Here is a 14,623-nt window from a genome sequence, read left to right as displayed (position 1 = left end):
CCATTTATTCATTTTTCCATTACTCTAAGAAATGAATCAAAAAATTTCTTTGCAATTTATGTGAAAGCATACTAAGCCTATATTTTTCTCTAGGTGTTTTATAGTATCTGATCTTGCATTTAGGTCTTTAATTCATTTTTTAATTTATTTTTGTATCTGAAATTAGAGAATGTTCCAATTTCATCCTTTTACATGCTGGCCAGTTTTCCCAGCACCACTTATTGAAGAGACTGTCTTTTCTCCACTGTATATTCTTGCCTAATTAGTCATAGATGAATTGAACATAAGTGTGTGGGTTTATTTCTGGGCTCTTTATCCTGTTCCATTGATCTATGTGTCTGTTTTTGCACCAACGCCATACTGTTTTGATTACTGTAACTTTGTAGTGTAGTCTGAAGTAAGGGCACATGATTCCTTTAGCTCTGTTATTTCTCAAGATTGTTTTGGCTATTTGAGGTCTTTTGTGTTTCCATAAAAAGTTAAAAAGTGTTGTAGTTCTGTGGAAAAATGCAATTAATAATTTGATAGGAATCACATTGAATATGTAGATTGCCTTGGGTAGTATGGCCATTTTAACAATATTAATTTTTCCAGTTCAATAACACAATGTCTGAAAAAATGCAATTACTTTTTAAGAATAACTCTTGATTTGTTTTTCCTGTGCATTTGAACTACTCATGGTCCATTGTTCTGTTGCTCAGAGAACCATACAATCCTTCAGGACACTGGCCACACTCAAAGTCAGGCTTGGGCTGCCTGCCACCAAGTTCTTCTTCCCACCTTTGAATCTGAATGAGAAATTACATATAATATCTGTTAATTTAGGATAAGACCATCTCATCTCCTTCCTGCCTCCTACCTGCTCTCCTTCCTTAAGCCTGACACAACCCTTTCTTTGAAATACCAGAGCCCCAGGCAGTTTGATAATATGTATGCACAGGAAGTAGTTTTCTGAAGATTGATTTTTTTTTTTAAACAAACTTTCTTCAGCAAATTTCAAAATTAGTTTACAAGCTCAGGAGTTCAGCCTGACCTGGAATTTCCATGTGAACAATACACATTTAAATACACATTTTTTTTTTTAGTTTAAAAAAAAGATTAAGAACACCTAAGACCAAAGCACATTTGTTGCAGCTGCTCAGAGAGAGACTCTGTGATGTTCATTCTAGCCTCTTGGCAGTAATAGACAATTCTGAGTTCTCAGCTGTGACATAGAGGTGAACTCTACAAGGTCACTGGGGGTGAAGCTGATGATGTGAAGCTTCAGATGTCCTGATAAAGAAGTGAATTTAGCATAAAATGTGAACATCAGACAAACAGTTTTCAAAATGAAACCCTAAAAATAAGATGCTTATTAGCAAAACATTTTACAAAATGAAGAGGAATGTATTTTATGACCTTGAGTGCTAAGTCCTATTTCAAAATGCTGTAAAACCACATAGAAGAGACTCTCTCTGGTGTAGTAAAGGAGAGAGAGCACTCTGTTCTGGTGCTTGTCTGGTGTGTAAAGAGAGAGACAGTCTGGGAAGGAGCAGGGACTTTTAACTTCTAGGTCTTGAGTTCAGTACTTCCGAGCTGTATCACCTCAAGTTACTTTGCTGTTTCGTTCCCCTCATCCATAAAATAATGATCACTGATCTACTAAGATTGTTTCAAGGTAAGCAAACACTGGAAAACATTCAGCAGTGTTTAGTGGGAAGGATGTAATGACTGTCAGCTTTACTATTACAATTTAACTGTGATGTGCCTTGTAATTTTCTCCTATTCAGAGTTCCCCAAACTTGTCCCACCAGAGTCACTTGGGACACATTAAGTGTATGGATTCCAGGGCCCTGCCCCCAACCTACTGAACCTGCACCTCTCAGGGAAGGAGTCTGGGAGTCTGTTTGAAAAGGAACTCAGGGCTCCAGGCACATTTGGGAAACACTGATATGTCAGTCAAACTCCATATTCTCCACGTGCGTGCAAAGTTGCTTCAGTGGTGTTCAACTCTTTGTGGCTCTATGAACTGTAGTGCGCCAGGCCCCTCTGGCCATAGGATTTTCTCAGGCATGAATACTGGAGTAGGTTGCCATCCCCTTCTCTGGGGATCTTCCCAACCTAGGAATTGAACCCGAGTCTCTTCCATCTCCTGCACTGGCAGGCGAGTTCTTTACCACTAGTGCCACAGGGAAAGCCCTGTCTCTACTTGAGTCTCAAATTTGGGGAACTGATTAAAGTACACACTCCTAGCATCCCCCCCCTGCCAGAGATTCTGATTTAACTCTTGGATGGACTCTACAAAATTACATTTTAAATAAGCCTCCCTGGTGATATATGAGGAAAAGGACTCTCAGCCCACACATGGGAAACACTGCCCAACATTGTCATAAACCCATTTAGACTAAACAGAGAACTCTAAGAAGAGTCTGTTATCTGGAGGAAATATCCTGTAACTTTACTTCTGCTACCAGTTGATGGAATAAATGAATTACAGGGAATCACTTTGCTAACTACTGTTTGATCTCACAGGTTAAAATCGGTCGCTTCTGTGCCAAGTTCTTTGGCTTGAGGTTAAAAGGTAACCATCTATTATGCAGTCCACGGGGTTGCAGAGAGTCAGACATGACTGAGCAGCTGAACTAAACTGATTATGCACTTAATGTGTCTATTCAAGGTTTGCATGGCTGTGCTTATAGAGGCCTCTTTATCTACTCAGATCACCCAATCTGATTTAGTGCCTTGTAGGCACCCTCACGGAGAAGGCAATGGCACCCCACTCCAGTACTGTTGCCTGGAAAATCCCATGGATGGAGGAGCCTGGTAGGCTGCAGTCCATGGGGTCTCTGAGAGTCAGACATGGCTGAGCGACTTCCCTTTCACTTTTTACTTTCATGCACTGGGAAAGGAAATGGCAACCCACTCCAGTGTTCTTGCCTGGAGAATGCCAGGGACGGGGGAGCCTGGTGGGCTACAGTCTATGGGGTCGCACAGAGTCGGACACGACTGAAGTGACTTAGCAGCAGCAGCAGCAGCAGCAGGCACCCTCAGGTGAAAATGTACTTGCTTAACTTGTATGTGATGCTGGGAACTGCTGAGGCATTGCTTATGAGCAGGGGGCCCACGGGGAGCAAGAACAGGAGCTGAGAGCTGGCCTGCTGGTAGAAGCACTAAGGTCAGAGTGAGGCTCTGTAGTGCTGTACTTACCAGCTGCCCCTGTGCCCCTTCTCAGGGTTCTGGATTCATCTAATGTGCTGAGAGAAGCAGCAGACAGACTGTCTTAGTAGAGGCAGGCTACATGGACATTATGTGTGTCAACTCCCTCTTCTTTGCCTGCACTGGGTCTTCATTGCTGCCTGTGGGCTTTCTCTAGTGGTGGAGCACAGGCTCTCAGCATATGGGCTTCAGGAGTTGTGGCACATGGGCTTGGTTGCCCTGAAGCATGTGGGATCTTAGTTCCCTGACCAGGGATCAAACCTGCATCCCTGCATTGTAAGGTGGATTCTCATCCACTGGACCATCAGGGAAGTCCCTATATGTGTCAACTTGATTGTGCAGCACTTGAAAGGTCAAAGATAAATGCACAATCGTGTAAGCAGTTGAAAGACAGGTCTGGAAAGATGTGACAGGCTGTCTGAACTGGGGAGTGTGGATGGCTGGAAGAGAAGCACAGCCCAGCAGAGAGAAGCAGGCAACTGTTAGTCCTGTGAACCTCCGCCATGCACTGAGAAATCACTTTGTTGCGACAAGTGTATGGTCGCCCACACAAAGTTAAGAGCCAAAACAAAACAGAAGTTATGGCATACATATAACCCAGTGTGTCACAAATGTGGGGGAGCAGCTTGTTAAATAACTGACATTTCCAAGTGTGTATGAATGTGTGGGATCCGTGGGCCTGGGCTGGGGTCAGTTCGTCAATCTCCCTTGAAAATGGATTCACTTTATTTTCTTAAAAGTCAACCCAGGAAGTCAGTTTTATTTTTCATAATGTACCAGTTCCAAACTCTACAGTTCTTGAAATGCATTTAAATTAATCATTCAAGGAGATTTTATTTCCTAGCCATCTCTTTCATCTATGACAGTATATAAGCTTGAAATCTGCCTCTGATAAGCAGCATCATTTAGAGAGTTAGAATGAAGAATAAAAATTGGAGAAGCACTAAAGTCTTTTCCTCTCTCCATTCCTCATTTACTGGGGGAATTCTGGCAAGTGAGTTAAATTCCTAGCTCCTGAATTTCTTCCCCCAAGATCCACAGCCAGTCACTAGCTGAGCCATGTGCACACAGCCTCCTGAGGATGGAGATGTCTTTCCACAACTCCATGCTGATGAATAATAGAGGATGAATAGCTTAAAATTATAGGTAATGTTGGAAACTGTCAGAATGCAGGTCTTCTTACTAAAGTTCTAGGAATCTATGTCTCAATGAAGCAGTTTTTCATTCGTTTTTTAATGACCGCAATGGTCCCCACCAATAACAGAAAATCTCATTAGCACCCTTTATTTCTGCACACACCTGCTCCACATAGCCTAGAGGCAAAAGGGGGCTTAATTTGTTCTGTGTCAGGAAAAGGGAGGTATTCAGAAAATTAAACCTTGGATCAATTTGAAGCAGACACAGTCGGAAGAGATCTCATCATGAAGTTCTATTTATAAAGTTCCTGTATTCACACTATTCTCCCAACTTACCAGAACTCAAGCCAGCTTGTAAACCTTATGTGTTTCTTTTCTCCCAATCTTCTATCTATCCCTTCTGGCCTATGTATTATCTAGAGATAGTTTTAGGTGCAAATAATACAGTGCAAGTATGAGTAGCTTAAATATCATGAGGATATATATTTTTGTTTACTGAGTGAAACAACTTAGGATTGCTTGTCATCTTAAAAATGATGTTAAAGACGTGGATTATTTATTTATTTATGTGTTCTTCTGCTTCATCAACCTTAGACTGTGGGTCTGTCCCTCTTGTCTGTCATCAAATGCTCATAAGAAGGCTGGTGTGACTCCAGTATCACATCCTGAATCATTTTATTTTTAAATTAAAAATTTCTTTTCACTGAAGTATAGTTGATTTACAGTGCTGTGTGTGTTAGTTTCAGGTGTATAGCAAAGTGATTCAGTTATACATATATATATATTCATATATATGAATGCATACAATATATTCATATATATATATATATATATATATATATATACACACACACACACATACATGTTTAGTCACCAAGTCATGTCTGACTCTTTTGCAACCCCATGGACTATAGCCTGCTAAGTTTCTCTGTCCATGGGACTTCTCAGGCAAAAATACTCGAGTGGATTGTCATTTCCTTCTCCAGAGTACCTTCCCGACACAGGGATTGAGTCTCCTGCATTGGCAGGCAGATTCTTTACCACTGAGCCACCAGGAAAGCCCATATATACATATGAAAACATATAATAAAATATTCAAATATATATGAGTAAAGATATACAGCAAAGTGATTTAGTTACACCTACAAATATATTTGTATATATATACACACACATATATAGTTTTTCAGATTCTTTTCCCTTATAAGTTACTAAAGAGCATTGAATATATTTCCCTGCATTGTAAAGTAGGGCCTTGCTTGGTTATCGCTTTTTTATGTGTGTATGTATTAATCCCAAACTCCTTATGTCATTTTTAATGCTGGGAAGCAGAAATAGAAAGGGCAGATGCAAAAAAATATATAACTTGGCCCTGACTTGTGACACAAGGAAGGCAGAGAAGACTAGTTCATCCCATTATGGCTTAAGTTGCTGCTGCTGCTGCTAAGTCACTTCAGTCATGTCCGACTCTGTGTGACCCCATAGACAGCAGTCCACCAGGCTCCCCCGTCCCTGGGATTCTCCAGGCAAGAACACTGGAGTGGGTTGCCATTTCTTTCTCCAATGCATGAAAGTGAAAAGTGAAGTGAAGTCGCTCAGTCGTGTCTGACTCTTTGCAACCCCATGGACTGCAGCCTACCAGGCTCCTCCATCCATGGGATTTTCCAGGCAAGAGTACTGGAGTAGGGTGCCATTGCCTTCTCTGATGGCTTAAGTTAGGAAAAATGATAAACAAATAACCATAAATAATATTGAGTACTTTGGGCCAGGCCTTGTGCTTTACATTTCATCTTAATTTCATGGCAGTACTATGAGATGGGTACTATTAAAAGCACAGTTCTATGGCAATAAAAATTTGATGTAACATTAAAAGGAATTTTTACACACACAAAGGCTTTTGAATGACATTGTATCCTGCCATTTCATACCAAATATTCTCATTGTTGTACGGAATATGGACATGTGTGACTCAGCTTGCATCAAAGAAGGAATTGTGGGCTCAGCTACTAAGAATGTTGTCAGCAGACAGCCTTCAGGTGGAGCCCCCGCAACCGAGAACTGTTTCTCCTGAGGCCACCCGCCCCTGGAGTGGCCTGCATCCTGAATGAGTGTGGGGACCATGCAGAACAGGGACTCTGACCCAACAGGGACAACTCTGAGGGACCAGGGCAGCTAGACTTCTCTCTGCCCTCCCCTCTTCTAATTCTTCTTTCCCACAAGTCTTGATATTAAAGGCTCCCTAGAAAAACAACTTGAAGTCAACTCCATCGCAGAGTCTGCCTCCCGTAAAAATCACACTGGACCTTTCTGACTTACTTCACTCTGTGTGACAGACTGAAGTTTAGTATCACTTATATATGGATTCTAGAAAAATGGTACAGATGAACTTGTTTGCAAAGCAGAAATAGAGACAAATATAGAGAACAAACGTATGGACACCAAAGGGGGAAGGTTAGAAGTGGGGAGTGGGATGGATTAGGAGATGAGGATTGACATATACAGACTATGATGTGTAGGTGAGAGAGAGTAAAGTTGCTCAGTCATGTCTGACTCTTTGCAACCACATGGACTGAAGCGTACAGTGCTCCTCCGTCCATAGGATTTTCCTGGGAAGAGTACTGGAGTGGGTTGCCATTTCCTTCTCCAGAGGATCTTCCTGACCCAGGGATCGAACCCAGGTCTCCCACATTGTAGGCAGACACTTTACTGTCTGAGCCACCAGGGAAGTCCTATGATGTATAAAATAGATAACTAATGAGAACTTACTGTATAGCACAGGGATTCTATCCAATGCTCTGTGGTGACTTAAATGGGCAGGAAATTCAAAAAGGAGGAGGTGTATATATATATATATATATACACATACACACACACAAACATATAACTGATTCGCTTTGTTGTACAGCAGAAACTACACAACATTATAAAACAGCTATGTGCTTAGTCACTCAGTCATGACCCCATGGACTGTAGCCCACCAGGCTCTTCTGTCCATGGGGATTCTCCAGGCAAGACTACTGGAGTGGGTTGCCATGCCCTCTTCCAGGGAAAACAACTATACTCCAATAAAAATTAATTGAAAACAATCAAACTGGGACTATTTTTAACACCTTTCCACCCCTTGTTTACATACTGAGTTTCTTCCATATCCAAAGTAGAGTGTTCCTAAGAAACTTTTTGTAAATCAGCATGGTGTGAAGTGAAGAAGCAATTGCCCAGGGACACAATCCAGCTAAGGGGTGCACAAAAGAAATTGAAATTAAAGTGTAGATACTCACAGACACCTGCTTCCCAGGTTCAATGGTAAAGAGCCCACCATCAGTGCAAAAGATAGGGTTTGATCCCTGGATCAGAAAGATCCCCTGAAGGAGGAAATGGCAACCCACTGCAGTATTCTTGCCTGGAAGATCCCATGGACAGAGGAGCCTGGCAGGCTACAGTCCATGGATTTGCAGAGTCAGGCACAACTGAGCGGGCATACTTGCTCAGAGACACAGTTAAAGCTAAGATAATCTGATACTGAGATACTGACCGTAGTTCAAGGAAAGGGCTTGGTGGGGCTACTCTCTCTGCTTAGGGTACGCATGGCCTCTAACAGCTCACTGCAAACAAATTCTGAACAGTCTTTTTGTTGTTCGCCTTTTTTCCATAAAAACAAGAATCCTCTTAGGATTTCTTTCCATTAGTGAAAGCAGGTGCTAATGTAAGCCTTTCATAAAAATGAAGTGGTATAAAAGTGAGCTTTCAAAAAGAGTAGAGGGTAACTAACTATATTGGATTTTTATTTTACGTTATTGCAGATGTACCAGAGCACTATTTTATTCTGTTTTTTAAACAATATACTGTCATGAACAGTTCCTCATATTACTATTTAGCCATCACAATTACCTATTTAAAATGTAAAACTAATATAAGTATATCACAGAACACTTGAAAAAGAGTTACCAGTAATTCCACTACCAAACTGTTGATCTTTGTATATTTTTTAAATTCAAATTTACTTTGTATTTAAATTAATTATCTTATTTTTTTTATTTAAAATTTTTTTTAACTTTTTCTTCTTTTTTTTACTTTTTGGCCCCACTATGTGGCTTGTGGAATCCTAGCTTCCTGACCATGGATCAAACCCATGCTCCCTGCATATAAATAGTTTTCATAAGGTTATAATCACAGTATATAAAGTGTCCTATTCACATTTTACAATTTTTATTTATTTTTATGCTCTCCCTTGGGCCAGAAAGTGTTAAGGGCAGCTTATAAAGTTACATAAACTTACTAAAATATTTGCTAGGCATCAGCCAGGGCCTCCTTCAGAGAGTCAAACATGACAATGAGAATTCGGAGCCCTTTTATGGTTTTGAGAATTTCTTACAAGTCATATATTCAGTGTTATTTCCTCAGCTCTCTGTCTGCCTCAGGGAGACAAAGTGTCTGCATAAGTCCTGTTATGTCAACCGGGATGACAAGCAAAGCACCTTCACCAGTTTGCCACACGCACATACCAACCCCACAAAATAAACAAAACCAAAATCTACTTTCACCAAGGCGTTTTGTAACTTTGATCATTCCCTAAAGTTTTGGGAGCCCTAGGGTGCAAAGCCTCTGTCATCTCGCTGGCATCCCCATCCTTCCTCCTCTGAGTAACAAACGCTTCCCTTCACCTCACCCACAACAGTCCCACCCACTTTCAGGCCCTTCCTAACCAAAAGCAGCAGCAGATTCTAATTCGGATCATTTCTTCAACAAGGGCAGGTCTGGCTCTTCAAGGATGTCTCTGGTTTTTTGCAGCTAAGAAAAGTGTTTTTGGACTTCTAACATTACAATACAAGGGTTAGGGAGCAGATCAAAGGGAAAGAAGCTGAGGCCAAGAGAGTGGTTAGCACAGGAAGTGTAAGTCAGTGAAGTTTCCACATTTGGGCAGTTGCTGGGGAGGGTGGAGGAAGGGGTGAAGTCCAGCAAAACAGCAAAGAAGTACCTGAAGAATGTAGCAGCTGGTGGGGCCTGAAGACCAGAAGTGACAAGTCTGGGACCAGCATGAGAAGTCTGGGCCTGGAGGAAAGTGGCCCCACCTTGAGATGAAATGAGGACCTTGGGAAAGTAGGTCATTTGGGAGGGAAGGGGATGCATGCACCTTCACAGGGGAGGTATTTGTAACTGGACTTGAAGGGTGGATGAACTAAAAACTGGAGCCATTCCTGGGTCTGTCCTGGCTCCTGGCTGCCTGTGAACATTTGGGAAGAACTATGAATTGACACTATCAAATCGATCCAAAGATAAGGGAGAGTTGTAGTGAGGGTAGAGTTGAATAAAAAAAAAAAAAGAGTATTTTTTGGTATGGATTAGTTGATGGGGTGGTGTGGGGAGATGGGTTGAGTGGAGCAAGGGAAGAGACTGTATCTATGAATTCTGGAGTGTTCACAGTTAGGGGTTTTTCTTTTTGTTACTTTGTCTCAGTGTTGGAGTTATTTGGTAAAAGGGGAAGGAATCGTGCTGGGGATGGAAAGTGATTTTCTGCCTCTTGCTGGGCTCACCTGTTACCATGGCAACTGATTTCATCAGCCAGGAGGGAGGGCTTGCTACAGAGACACTCTATATTGGACTGTTGTGACTTCGAAGGGAAATATTTACAGCTCTGTCAGCATAGCTATTCCAGCTGAGACTGTGACTTCATGGAACATTCAGCTACATTTCTAAAGTTTGTTATTGATTCCAAGTAACATCACTGTTTTTGATCAGCTACCAGGAGCAAATCACAGCAGGATATATATTAACCCCTACGTTGGTTGGGGTTAGTTTATCTTTTTCTTTCAGTTCTGTCAGTGATAAAATTAGCTGCTCCACTTGAGGTTTTGAATCCATCCAAAAGACGAAAATAATTGTGTGAGACACATGTGGCTGGGTCCTAGGGAAAGCTATTGTCCTCACTCCATGGCTTTCTGGGGGGAGAAGTTAGAGAGTCCTCATTCTCCAATAAAATGCCCTTCCCTTGAGCATTGGTGAGAATTGAATGTTATAAAGGACGCTGCTTGGGCAGCTGGTTTATATTACAGAGCTCAGTCCATTTTACCTCTTCCCTATGGTGGAATCCTTCACTTACCAGACTCCTTCTTCCTTAGAAAATGAGGGGGTCCTTATAAACAAAAAATCTTTTTCTCCCTCTGCTTGTGTTTAAAACTATATGAGTTATTGTAGGTTTGTGCATACTTTTGGTTTGAAACCTGGTTTCTTGGCTTTTGAAGTTGAGTACCTCTTCAGATTCCATCAATAACAAAATCTGGATATACTGTCCTGCACCAAAAGCAGAGAGTAATAGTCTGAGTCTTTCAGACTCCTAGTATAAGGTTGTACTTGCGTGCATGCTTGTCGTGTCCGACTCTATGAGACCCCAAGGACTATAACCAGACTGTGTCCTTGGAATGTCTCAGGCAAGACTATTGGAGTGGATTGCCATTTCTACTCCAGGGGATCTTCCCAACCTAGGGATCAAACCCACATGTCTTGCATTCTCTACATTGGCAGGAGTATTCTTTACCTCTGAGCTACCTGAGAAGCCATTGTAAGATTGCCTCCAACTTAATTAGCAAAGTGTTGTTCTCATTCTAATTGAGTGCTTGAATGTAACTTTCAAAAAATGATTGCTTCACTTTCTACAGTGATGTTTTCCATCTTGAAAAATAATTTTGTTAATTAAGTTAATCTTTTTTTCTAACACCAAAAGCAGTTTGTATTGGGGTTTTGGGTGAACTCTGGGAGTTGGTGATGCACAGGGAGGCCTGGTGTGCTGCAATTCATGGGGTCGCAAAGAGTCAGACATGACTAAGCTGATTAACAATACTGTGATAGTTTCAGGTGAACAGTGAAGGGACTCAGCCATACGTATACATGTATCCATTCTCCCCCAAGCACCCCTCCCATTCAGGCTGACACATAACATTGAGCAGAGTTCCATGTGCTATGCAATAGGTTTTTGTTGGTTATCCATTGTAAATATAGCAGTGTGTGCATGACCTTCCCCAAGTCTGTAACTGTGCCTTCCCACTGACAACCATGAGTTCATTTTCTAAGTCTGTGAGTCTCTTTCTGTTTTGTAAGTAAATTCATTTGTATCATTTCTTTTTAGATTCCACATATAAGGAATTAAGTTAATCTTGATGAAATATTTGTGTGTAAAGAGGGATTTGAAGGAAATATTGAGGATTTTTACATATTCCTAGCCCAGTTCTGAAACCAACACTACTCTAAACACAGTTCATCAGAGAATTAAAAACAGAATCTTCTGACAGACACTCATCATTGAAACCTTTTAACCTTTTCCCTCAACTTTAACTTCACCTAAAACAGAGGGTCTCTTATTCATTCTTTATTCATCTATAGATTTGTTGAGATATTATTGCGAACTTGGAAGATTTTGAACATACATTGTGGATATTGTTGATGTCGTACTTGAATTTGCTTCTGGAAGAGGTGTATTTTGTTTTACTTATATGGCAGAGTAGACTTTAGATTCAAAACCTAAGATTCTTTTGATTAAGTTTTTTTAAGTACCACTATTTTATTTTTTGAGAAGAGTAATGACTAACTCAGGACTAATAAAATTTTAAATATTTGCCATAATAGGGCTTCCCTGGTGGCTCAGACGGTAAAGAATCTACCTGCAATGCAGGAGACTTGCATTCAATCCCTGAGTCAGGAAGATCCCCTAGAGAAGGGAATGACTACCCACTCCAGTATTCTTCCCTGGAGAATTCCATGGACAGAGGAGCCTGGCAAGCTACCACCCATGGGGTTGCAAAGAGTTGGACATAACTGGGCAATTAACACCCTTAATAGGAAATCTCCCCTTGAGTTCCTCATCAAAATATCATTAACACCTAGAGTGTCTTTCATTTCAGCCATCTGAATAAAAGCATTTTAAGAGCTTTTGTTTTTATTTCCCTTCTAAATGCAGGTATGCGAAAGACACTAGTGTTTTTAGAAATAAAGATACTATGATATCACAGATGAAGACACAGTTTCTCTTTCCAAGGAATGTACACCAATGTGGGGGAGATAGATAAGTAAGTAAATATTAACATAGCAGTATAGTGAGGGTAACAAGAGAGGTATGCAGAACATTCAAGGATGAGTAACTGGCCTAGAAAAGTTGGAGGAAATCAGGAAGCTTTCTCAGGGGAGTTGACGCTGGTATTGATATTTAAGGACCAAGATGAGTTTGCCTATCAGGGTAAGGTTGAGGGAGGGCACAGGTGCCCCAGACTGAGGAAACCACAGTAAGGCAAGGGAAATGATGGTAAGCAGATGGAACTGTGATTTAGAAAAAAAAAAGCGCACAACTTGTTGAGAATTTATTATATGCCAGGTACTATGTGCAACCCATTTCTAATTTGAAATGCTTTAAGGTGTGTTGTTATTATTATTTCTTTAAAAAAATGTTATTTCTTTTTTATGAGGGGAGGAAACAGAGGTTTAATAAGGATGAGTACTTGCCCGAGGTCCCAGTGATAGAATGGGACATCCAGACCAACTCAGCTGACCTTAGAGGAGTTTGTTTCCACTTCTTTTGAGTAGAGTCAGTATATAATTGGACTGAAAGAAGGCATAGGCTTCTGTTTGATTCAATTTCCTCATAAATGATATGATCATATAATTATGAATAATTTACTCAGTTATGATAAATAAAATGATTTCATAGGGAGTCAGATGTTTGAACAAGACTTGGGATGTAAAATATGAGCCTGAGATGGAATTTCCTGATTGAAACATTTTGATAAAATGTATTTTTCTGACATGTAAGAGACCCATTTTTAAAGCCAAGCTTCTTGAAGAGGTCCTGTTTCTGTTTACTGTGTCATGGGAGATGAGGAGAGGTGGGTGTTGGTAGCGTCAGGTAGAAGCTTTGTGGGCTTCTCTTCTTTTTCTCCTTAAGGAAGAGAACTAAAATGCTGAAATAAATTAGTGGAACATTAAGTTTGGAAGTTTTAAATAAATATGGTCTCAGAAAATACGCACCTAAAGGATCGTTTTCTTCATGTATGAAGGAAACAGGTGCCGTTTCACTTTCAGAGCACATTTATATTCCCCATTGTACAACTGCATTGGTGGCAAACCCACTGCGTATCTTTTGAAATGAATATATCCTGGTGTACTCAAGAGTCTGTTTAGTACATCCTACAGATTGCCTTGGAATTTGTCCCTGAAGTTGTAAACATAAGAGAGCAGACTAGTAATCTTTCTATCAACGTGTTTGAAATGTATAAGCACAGAATAGTGCCTAAATTTTCTTATTCCCAATTACATTTTTTATACCCCTCTCTCCATATAGTAAGCATGGTTTAAGACCAGGGACTATGCTAACTATGGGCCACTATATTGGTTTCTAAGGATAAAAAGATAACATCTGGTATCTGCCAATTTTAACAGGACACCAAACTTCTATTCCACTAATCACCATGTAGCTTAGTGAACAATAAAACAGAGATATGGGCATTCAGTTGGAGAAGACATAGGAAGACTCAGCAAATTATGCCCTAATTAGGGAGGGCTTCAGACGGTTTCACAAAGGCATTACTTCTTCAGTCTCAAGAATGAGTAGGGTGCCTTTAGGAAGATAAGTAGAAGAATATTCCAAAAAGTGAGGTCAGCATCAGCAAAAGCATGGAGGCATGAAAATGCACAAGAGGTTTTAAAAACAGGAAGTTAAAACCAGGCCAGAGGCGAGAGTGTATCAGACGAGTGTACAGACAAGAGTCCTGTAGAGGGAGGAAAGTAGGTGTCTATCAGGGGCCCAGTTTAAAAGGTATCCTGGTGCAGATTATGAAGGGCTTTGCTCCCTGTTCTAAAGTAATTGAGCAAAAAGCCAGTGCAGGGTGTTTAAACAAGTGAATTGAGAGCTCAGTATCTCAAGGCTGGTTGGCTTCAGTCTGTATATGCTTTTGATAACCTAGTCCTGTTTTCACAGTCTGATTTGGATATTCAAGCTCAACCATTCGTGTCTTCAGGAAAGAAGGCGAATGGTCAGCAACCATCTTGTACACAGAAGTTCTGCTCTTTCATCTCCCAATTATCCCTTTTCTAGACTGAATCAGACTCACTCCTCATGGAGCTTAGTCTCAAGTCTTTAGATAACTGCCTTTATAGGGTTCCACTGAACTTCTGCCAAGTTCTTTTCTTCCTCCAGACTTCATCATTAAAACTCATGTGTTTATTTTTGACTAGGCAAAGCATTGAAATACTTCAAACATAAATCCCCAAGTAGTATTATATTTTTCCCATCCTGTCCTCCATCTGCCTAT

Source organism: Capra hircus, chromosome 9 (genome assembly GCF_001704415.2).
Source record: "Capra hircus breed San Clemente chromosome 9, ASM170441v1, whole genome shotgun sequence".
NCBI classification, from domain to species: domain Eukaryota; kingdom Metazoa; phylum Chordata; class Mammalia; order Artiodactyla; family Bovidae; genus Capra; species Capra hircus.
This window is presented reverse-complemented; position numbering follows the sequence as displayed.